We start from the raw sequence: 10439 nt of genomic DNA, 5'->3' as shown, positions 1-10439 counted from the left end.
ACTGCATTGGATGAACCAGTGGTCTGACTACATATGAGGCAGCTTCCTGTGTATGAATAATACAAGCAAGGCATGTAGAATCCTGCCATCTAGGTGTGTTATGAATTCAGGACATGTTCAGGCTGCCAAGCAACCTCTAGAATTAATCCTGTAGCTTTCATGGGGAAACACCAGATAATTATAATTGTTTAATATGTTTTTTAATAATGTTTTTAACCCCTTTTAAATGTTTTTTAAAAAATGTTTTTAATACTGTTTTGTTTTAATGTATTTTAAGATCTGTTTTTATGATGTTTTAAAGTGTTTTTAGCACTTTGTTTGCTGCCCTGGGCTCCTGCTGGGAGGAAGGGCGGGATACAAATTAAATAAATAAATAAATAAATAAATAAATAAATTATGAAACTCCAGCCACCTAGAAGCACATGTACAAATACAATGAAGAAATAATATTCCTGAATGGATTAAAATGAACACAGAAGGGAGGGGGAGAGGCTCAGACAGAGAAGAGAAATCAGTGGAGGTATTCAGAGAATAGCACAACAGTTGATAATATTTGCTTGTTAAGAACATATGAGGAGCCCTGCTAGATGACCAAAGGTCCATGTTGTCCTGCATTTTGTTACCTTACCATCAGTGATCACTCAGATACCTCTGGGAAGCTTTCAAGCAAGGCATGATGTCTGTAGCTCTCACCTGTTGTTTTGTCCCCAATGCTGAGAATTCCAAGGTATACTGCTTCTGGATTTGGAGGTTCTACTTACCTAACAACAAATTGCTGTTGATAAAATTGCATTTTGACCAGATCCTAACAGCTTCCTCATAAGGAATGGGCTATAAGTCCATTATCATTTTTGTAACCCTTTCATATCTTTTCCAGTGGTACACTTTTTTTTTAGATGGGGCACCAGAACTGTGCATAGTTTCTGAAATATAACCACACAATTAGATTTATGTAAAAGCATGTTTTCAACCACTTTTCAACTAGCTTGCTCTTTTCACTGCCTTTGCACACCAAAATGACATTTTCAGTGAGCTATCCATAATTTGACTTTAAGCCATCCCATTACATACCTTACATACCTTAGAGATTATTTCCACCCCTGGCTAACACATGATTTGACACTGTCTCTTTAACTAGCCAGCTACTGGCTTCTTGAGGATGCCTTCTGAGTGATACGATCAGGGCAGGACTTTGGGGCACAAGCCCAAGGCCCCACCCAGCAGAATGAGCAGGAGGACCCCAGAAATGCAGCAGGACTTGCTGACCACAATTTGAAATAAAGTAGTATACATTAGTCACAGCCACACCGTAGATTTAAAACACATGGATTCCCCCAAAGAATCCTGGGAACTGTTGTTTGTTAAGGGTACTGGGAATTGTAGCTCTATGAGGGGTAAACTACAGTTCCCAGCACCCTTAACAAACGACAGTTCCCAGGATTCTTTGGGGGAATCCATGTGCTTTAAATCTATGGTGTGGCTGTGACTAATGTATACTACTTTACCTATTTGTGGAAAGTCAGATACACTTTAAATTTATGGTATGTACGTAGCCTTAAAGTGGTATAAAAGAGCTTTAAATGTGTGGTGTGGAAGTAACCCACAATGCCAGGGTTCATATTTTCCATCTTGTCTGAGGCTCTGTCAACTTGATGATAACTTTGCAAATTCTTTGGAGCTTTATATCTGCTCTCACTATCCCACACAGGTCTGGTCAAACTGGAAACTTGAAAGAGAGATGCTTTCTATTATGCAAGAGCCATAACCTGTATGCTTAATGAATTATCTCATAAAGCAGTGTTTCTCAACCAGTGGGGTGCACCCCCTGAAAGGCATATGAAGATCTCGGAGGGGGGGGGAATGAGCATTTCCCAAAAAATATGTATAATATAGGTAACAACAATAATAAAATAGTATTATTTAATTATCTCTTTTTTTAATTATTTATTTGGATATCTTTAAGTTTTCTTCTCTGCTTGTTAAACCTACCTTGTGAAGCTTGACATTTTGTTAAAGTAAGATGAACTTGATTTTATGCGGCAAAGCACCAATTTTAAAATTGTTTATGACCCCAGTGTATTTGTGTTTGATATTGTGTATATATATCTGTTTTTCTTTCTCTGTCTGTGCATTGATTGATTCATTCTTGTTTCTTTTATTCTTCTGCATTTTTCTCAGCTAATATCTTACTTTAAGATAATAAAGCTTATTAAAAATATGAAATTATGAAATGTTATGTTCAGAAGGTGAGAAGATTGTTTGCAGCTTATTTCGTGATTTGTACATCATCACAGGTGTGCAGTAGTTAGGCATTACCACATGAGCAGTGTGACTCTTTGAAATTCTAAATTCTATGTGGATTTTTTGAAAATGCTATTTAAAAAAAAATGTAAGTACTTTGATTCATTTTATTATTAAGCCCAAAAGTTTATTTGCAATTAAACACAATGGTATTCCAATTCTTTTGAAAATTCAAATAAAATAATTAGAGGAGTCTGGTTTGAAGAAGGGCATGGGAGTTTTATGTTTATTTTATTTATTATATCCCACATTTCCTCCAAGGGGTTCAGGGTAGTGAACAAACATAGTTCTCCCCCTTCTGATTTTATCTGCACAGCAACCCTGTGTGGTAGGTTAGGCTGAGTTAAAAGGGGACATAGGTTTAAACAGATTGAGAAACACTGTCACAAAGGTAGGTGGAAAGTATTGTAACAGTGACTTTTAAATGATCTGCACCCCCTCAGCAACTACTGGAGGTCATGATCAGATCCATACCAGAAACGGCAATAAATAAGGATCGCAAAGCTTCAAAATAATGGAGATTGGTTGAATGGAAGCCATTGAGGGTGCCCTGCATGTAACAAGGGCAGAATTGTGAGAAGCAAAATTCCCAGTTGGGCTGAGCTGAAATGGACAGGGGAAGAGAAAGTGTTCATGCCCTGTAAAATGCACCACTTCAGCAATATTTTTTGGGGGGAAGGGGTTCTGCAAAATGGGGTATAAATGTTCGCTCATTCAGACTGAGGGCAGGAAGCACTACCTTCCCTCTGATTTGTGATGTTCTCACAAAGCCAAATCTGATTAGATATGTGGTGTCATGACATTGCTGGTTGGATGATCCCTGATTGGCTGAACCACATTATCAGCAAAAAGAGGAAAGCCTCTGAAAATACACCAAAGCAGCTGTTGAGAAGAGTGTTGAACAGGAGCAAAGCAGATGGTGTGAAAAGAGCAAGATTTTGGGGTAGGAACTTTTGCAAAATATTTAGGCTCTCCCAAACTCCCCTCCCCCAAACACTGAAAATGTTTGCCCATGAAGATGTGACTCAGTCACAATTCTCAATGATCCCTCTATGCTATAGCTTTGGCTGTAAGTAAGCCCTAAACTTCCTGAGTGCAGGGATCAAAGGGAGTTTTACTTTTGGGTCAGGGTTAAGTCAATGGCTGATTTCAAGCTTCTGTTGTGGAGTTCCTTCGGTGAAATGTTTGGGACTCACGTTACTTTGCAAGATAGAATTGTGAATGGAATCCTGCTCCAGAGTTCCATTGCATTCTGATCTGTTCTTAATTAACTGCACCCCACCTGTTCCACAGACCTGAGTCTATCACCACCACTATGCAAATTCATCTGCCTTCGGCTGCTACACCCGTTTGTTACTTCTCTCACACCCCAACATGCTTCCTTTTTACTGCCCAAAGATCACACCTGCTCTCTCCTCTTTGTTTTCATTCAATCAAATTGCATATCCACCTACTCATTCCCTTGCATCCTTGAGTCATCTCTTTTCCTTAGTGCTTAAGCCAGGGATGGAGAACCTGTAGGCCTCCAAATGCTGCTGGACTCCAGCTCCCATCAGTCTTAGCCAGCATGGCCAACGTTTGTGGGTAACGGGAGCAGCAACGTTTGGAGGGCCTCAGGGTTTCCCATCCCTGGCTTAAGATCTAGCTCTATTGCTTTGGCATTTCTGTTAAATGTGTAATTGCATTTTTCTTTTCTTTCTGCTTCCTAGATCTTCAGGTTCTTCTTCTGGAGAGAAACTGGATCCTAAGATAAGTTAACTTACAGAGATTCACAAGAGAACAGATTTAGGTCCCTTTCTATCTGCTGCAGACCCCTGCTCCATCTGAAAGCTTCTCTGGAGAGTTAGGGAGTCCCTTCTGAGCAAGATAGGGTGGAATGTAGAAGATGCTGTGGGGTGGGAAATCACCCCAACTTGGGCTTAGGAAAGAATTATCCTAAGATCTTTGCTCAAGGATTTTAGACATGTTCCATATGGTGGGGATTTGCATGTTGGATGTATGCTGATTCAGTGGAGCTGTTTCCTGGCACCCATGCATAACACTTGTGAGATTTCTGTCTCTCCACGTGGTGGATACAGAATGCAATTGGCTAGGCACTGGCTTTGCCACTGGCTCAGTTGAAGGCATGAAAAATCCCATTTCACATTGCACATTGCTTTTGTATGTTTCGGATTACAAAGCAGCCCCAGCTAGCTATGTGCACGTTGTGTAGAAGATCCCATGGGGACTGAGTCTCAGAATCCAGACCTACATAATGGGATTTATGGGCATGCAAGACACTCTCAAAAGCCAGTGACAAAGACCTAGATGTCTCAGAGGTAGCAAAGCTGTGCCTGGACTGAACCATTTCACACTGCAGATGTGCACCTATATGACTGAAAAAATACACAAACCTGTTCAAAGGTCCTGTCCTGATATTGCTGTCTCCCCATCTCACTTAATCTCCCTCCTTACCCTGTCAGTTGTAGTTTTCTGCCCCCTTCTCCATTTTGTTATATGCATTTTTAACATAGCAAATAAATACATAAAGAATATAGCAAAATAAAAATGAAAAATAAAGAAATAGGATCCTGTCCTCCAACAGCCTTCCCCAACTTCATGCCTTCCAGATGTTTGGCTCACTGGAGGGGATGGGACATGTAGTCCAAAATATCTGAAGGGCACCAAGTTGGGGAAGGCTGGTTTAAGAGAGGGAGGAAGAGAAGGTCATACCTATTCCCTGCTCCCATCCCCTCTCCTCCACACAGTTTAAAGCCTTTTGCCAGGTGTACATTAAATTCACTAACACTGTGATTGCTGCTTCTGCATAGCCTTCTGAATCAGGTGGGTTTATAAATGGATCATAAGTTTCCTTTAAAAAAAGACACACTTTAAAGATGCTTAATAGACTGTTTAATTTCACAATGGATATGGTTGTGCTTACTGTAGCATTGCTGTAACTTTGCACATTCAGCAATGTTTGGTATCTTGATAGAGACAGTTCAGAAAGAAGCCCTGCGCTGGCATGTTGTGCTTTGACAAGTAAGAAAGAATGATCTTGGCCACTGCCTGGATCTTTTCATATGATTAAAAAATGGGATGATGGGAATTGTAGTCCAGCAACATCTGGGAACCCAAAGGTTGGGAAAGGCTGCTCTAGAGGGTGTCTGTTTATGCACATGCATTTAGATCCATTAGGGAGGGGCCATGGGGGGCACATTGCTAGGTACTTAAAATGATTTGGGCTGCGGGCCGTAGACAGAAATTTGCATAACGCTTGTAAATGACAATGTATATGTTTAGATGAAAATGTCATTTTAAATGTCACAGAAAGCAAGCCAACTAATCTCTTGCCCAAATCACCCAGGATAAGTTCTGTAGTTAAATTTGAACCCCACAGTAGTACCTCTTCAATCCATTTACTCCCAGTTAGGCCCCATCCGCCCTATACATTTAAAGAAGTATCAGACCACTTTAAACAGTCATGTATTTCCCCAAAGAATCCTGGGGACTGTTATTTGGTGGGGGTTCTGAGAGTTCTTAGGAGACCGCTGTTCCCCTCACAGAGCTACAACTCCTGGAGTTACCTGAGAAGAGAGACTGACTGTTCAATCACTCGAGCAGGCCTTCTTTCTGAACTGTCTCTATCTCTATCTTGATACTAAACACTGATGAATGTGCAAAGTTACAGCAATGCTACAGTAAGCAGAACTATATCCACTGTGAAATTAAAGTCTATTAACAATCCTCTCTCTCTCTCTTTTAAGGACTGTTGTCCATTTATAAATCCACCTGCTTCAGAAGGCTGTGCAGAAGTGAGCAGAGCGTCAATGAATTAAATGTACACCTGGCCAAACGTTTTAAACAGGAGCAGAGGGGATGGGAGGAGGGAAGAGGCATGACCCTCTTAAATCAGCCTTCCCCAACTTGGTGCCCTTCAGATGTTTTGGACTACATGTCCCATTCCCTCCAGCGAGCCAACATCTGGAAGGCACCAAGTTAGGGGAGGCTGTCTTAAATGTTGGAGGGCAAGATCCTATTTCTTTATTTTTTAATTTGCTATATTCTTTATTTGCTATGTTTAACATGTATATGGCAAAAAGGAGAATTGTGCAGAAAACTAAAACTGACAGGGTAAGGAGGGAGGTCAAGTGAGTCAGGGAGAGAGCAATATTAGGAAAGGGCATTTGAACAGAGTTCTCTGAGAAGAGAGATTGACTTTGGGGAATTGTAACTCTGTGAGGGAAACGGGGGGGGGGGCTCCTAACAACTCTCATCACTTGTAACAAACCGCAGTTCCTGACATTCTTCTTAAAGTGGTATGACACTGTTTTAATTGTATGGCGCAAATGGGACCTTGATTTCCCAAAGAAGGGAGCAATCCACACGCCTGCCCCCTGGGCTTTACAGAGCAGCATGGCCGCTGACACATCCACAGCCCTGTCACACATGGTGGCCAGGGCAGAAGGCAGTGGGCAGTCTGGAGTTGTCACAGGGCCTGGGCCTGGATCAGGACGCAACATTTTCAGTTTTCCTGCTGAGTGTCGCTGTGGTTCCTACCAGGAGCACTCCAATGGCATAGTCAGCTGGTGTAAGGGGGAGCTCTGTGTGGTCAGGAGGCTGATAAAGCCTGGCAGGGGGACAACTCTGCACAACTGAACACCCCCTGCCCACACCCAGTGGAAAGCAAGTCCTGTTTAATCAGCTCATTCGTTACCACATTCATTAGCTTCAGCACCTTGGACAGCGCCTTGAATGTTCGGCCTAAAACCCAGAGCGAATTCCTCTGCCCCACTGACATGGAGCCACCATCCACCACTGGTTAGGATGGGCCATATCTCCCCACCCATCCCGGGCTGAACTGGTTTTAAGACAGTGTAAATAGCCTTTTTGCGTAAATTAAGCTGGCAGAAGTTATACTGGTGTAAAGGGCAAAAGAGTTAAGGGCAGGGAGGGGAAAATAAAGTTATGTTCCCTTCATTCACTGATCTCGTCCACCAAGTTTGGTGTAATTTACACCACTAAAAATGCAGGTGTACCTAAAATTCACCCCATAGGAGTTAATGAAAGGGTAGAAAACACTAATGGTAGGGGCAGTTTATCTATTTATTTAAAAACATTTCTAAACCACTTAACATTTAAAAAATCTTTAAGTGATATCAAAAACAACATAAAACCGAACAAACCAGTATAATAAAATAGGAAAACATAATTCTAAAAACAGATAACAGGAAGAGATAAAAACGGGAATTCAGGAATAACAAATATGATCATTCTTATGGGTCAGGGAAAACCTGGGCAAAAAGATATATCTTCACTGAAGCGACTAATAAATTGTGCTTCACATACGGCAGAGGGCAGGACATTCCAGAGGGCAGGCTCAATGATAGAAAGTGCCCATTTTCAGGTCACTGCCTTGTGATATTCTGTAGGGTGCAATGCCAGGAGTAAAATTTCCGCAGATAATCATTAAGATTAGTGATATTACAGGTCTACACAGGGGCAGGCAGTCTTTCAGGTAACCTGGTTCCACATTGTTCCAGGCTTTATATGTCAGCATCAAGACTTTGAACTCAGTCCAGTAGCTGATTGACAGCTAGTGCAGTAATGGCAGCAAAGGCGTAATATGTGCTCCATTCAGCAACCTGGCCACAGCATGTTGCACCATAGGTAGCGTCCGGACTGCTCTCAAGGGAAGCCCCACACAGAGTGCATTACAGTTGTCTAATCGGTAGGATGCAACTCTGCTTACATAGGAGACACTCCTGCATATCGGCCTGGTTAGTGTTGCTCTGTCAGCCTGCAATCCTATACACATTTACCTGGGAATAGGAATGGGGAAAAAATTGATTCAGTTTGCATTTAAAGCCCAAAGTATCAAATTCACACTTTCCAAAACAACATGAGAACTGAAAAACAGCCAACCTTTGAAATCTGCACTTATCCTAATTCTAAAATCCAGTTCTTCAACCAATGTTTACAAAAATGCATATATTAGGGGAAAGAGATCATATTAGTGAAAATAACATACAAAATGCATTATATTGCGAGAAATTGCTTGAAAAAAAAGTGTACATTAGTCCAAACTGCGTCCAAACACAAAATGTGTTTATTAGAAAATATTTGCACTAAAACACTGAAAAATTTTCATTATTTTAAATTGCAAACTGCTGCAGAAATGTGAACTGAATTTAAGACTGGAAAAATTAGAAACTGTGAGAACTGAAACTAACAGATGTTCCCATCCCTACCTGGGAATAAGTCCCTTGAATTCTGTAGCTCTCACTACTTAATAAACATGTTTAGGGTTAACCTCCAAGAACTGGGACTACCCCACTATACTTCAAGGACAGCAACTTTTGACTATGTGTATGCGGATACATTTATTTTAATAAAGGCATTCTCCAAAAGGCCAAAATAGGAACAAAATAGTGTTAATAAATTACCAGGACCAAGTATAAGAAAAAACACTGGGGAAAAACGGCAACGGGAGCCTACATGGAGCACTAATCCAATTTATTTTGTATTAATTTATATATCGTTCAAATGCCAAAATAGGCTTCTAACTGGTTTCCAAAGTCTAAAAACAGTCACATAAAGATTAAACGTTGTTAATCCCTAAGGATGATGATGATGATGATGATGATTAAACTAGGCTGCAATATTTTAAGTGTATGGCTAATTGGTTTTAACATCTTAATAGTTTAATTCTGTTTTAATGCTGATTTTTATATGTTTATATGTTTTATATGTTTATATGTTCTTAATGATATGTACTTACTTTTATCTGGAAGCCACCTTGAGTTCCAGTTTGCAAAAAGGGCAGGGTATAAATAAAGATGATAATCATAATAATGATAATAATAATTATTATTAACAACGTGGTGAGGGGGTTTGAGAGTGCTGAAGAAGCTAAGAGCAATGCCGTCAGGAGTCTAGACCAAGAGGCTAGGTTCCTAGCAGGGGCACCCAAAGTGGAATGGTCAAAGCTGAGACACTAGACTAAGATGCATCCAAACTCATAGGAAGGCAATGGTAAACCACCTCTGAGTACCACTTACCTTGAAAACCCTATGAACAGAGTATCCAAAATGCAACATGAGATAGTGCTGGAAGATGAGACTCCTAGGTTAGATGGCACTCAGTGAGCTACTGGAGAAGAACAAAGGACAAGCACAAGTAGCGCTGTGTGACTAATGACGCAACCGGGACAAAACCGAAAGGAAGCCTGAAGGCTGATGCAAAAGGAGAGTCTGGAGTTGTATGATGTACACAATAGGAACATGGAATGTGAGAAGCATGAACCAGGGAAAGATAGAAATTGTCAAGCAAGAAATGGAACACATCAACATTACAATGCTTGGTGTGAGTGAATTAAAATGGACGGGAATGGGACATTTTCAATCAGGCAACTACAAAATATTTTATGCAGGAAATGAGAAATTAAGGAGAAATGGCGTTGCTTTAATAGTGAGAAGTGATGTAGCAAAGCAATTAGGAGCTATAACGCAAGGTCTGAGTGAGTGATATCAATGAGATTAAACAGGAAACCTAATAACATAACCATCATCCAAGTCTACGCTCCAACAGCAAACACAGAAGAAGAGGAATTGGAGAGATTTTATGCAGATGTACAGGAAGAAATTGATCACACACCAAAACAAGATGTGCTGATAATCATGGGGGGCCTGGAATGCAAAAGCAGGGAACAGAGAAGAACTAGGAATTGTGGGGAAATGGGGCTTAGGAGATAGAAATGAAGCAGGAGAAAGGTTTATTGAATTATGTGAAGCCAATAATTTGTTTCTTGCAAACACATTTTTTGAGCAACTGAAAAGATGACTGTACATGTGGACATCACCAAATGGTCAATATAGGAAACAAATTGATTATATAATTGGTAGCAGAAGATGGAGAAGTTCCATATTTTCTGTGAACACAAGACCAAGAGCAGACTGTGGTACAGATCATGAACTGGTCATATCGAAAATCAGAGTAAAGCTAAAGAAGAACAACAAAGCCATCATAATACTAAAATACAAAAACAGTCACATAATGATTAAACCTTGTTGTTAATCCCTAAGGATTCCTATTATTATTATTATCATCATCATCATCATCATCATTATCATCATCATCATCATCATTTAAATAACATC

Source organism: Rhineura floridana, chromosome 9, assembly GCF_030035675.1.
Source record: "Rhineura floridana isolate rRhiFlo1 chromosome 9, rRhiFlo1.hap2, whole genome shotgun sequence".
Lineage (NCBI taxonomy): Eukaryota > Metazoa > Chordata > Lepidosauria > Squamata > Rhineuridae > Rhineura > Rhineura floridana.
This window is presented reverse-complemented; position numbering follows the sequence as displayed.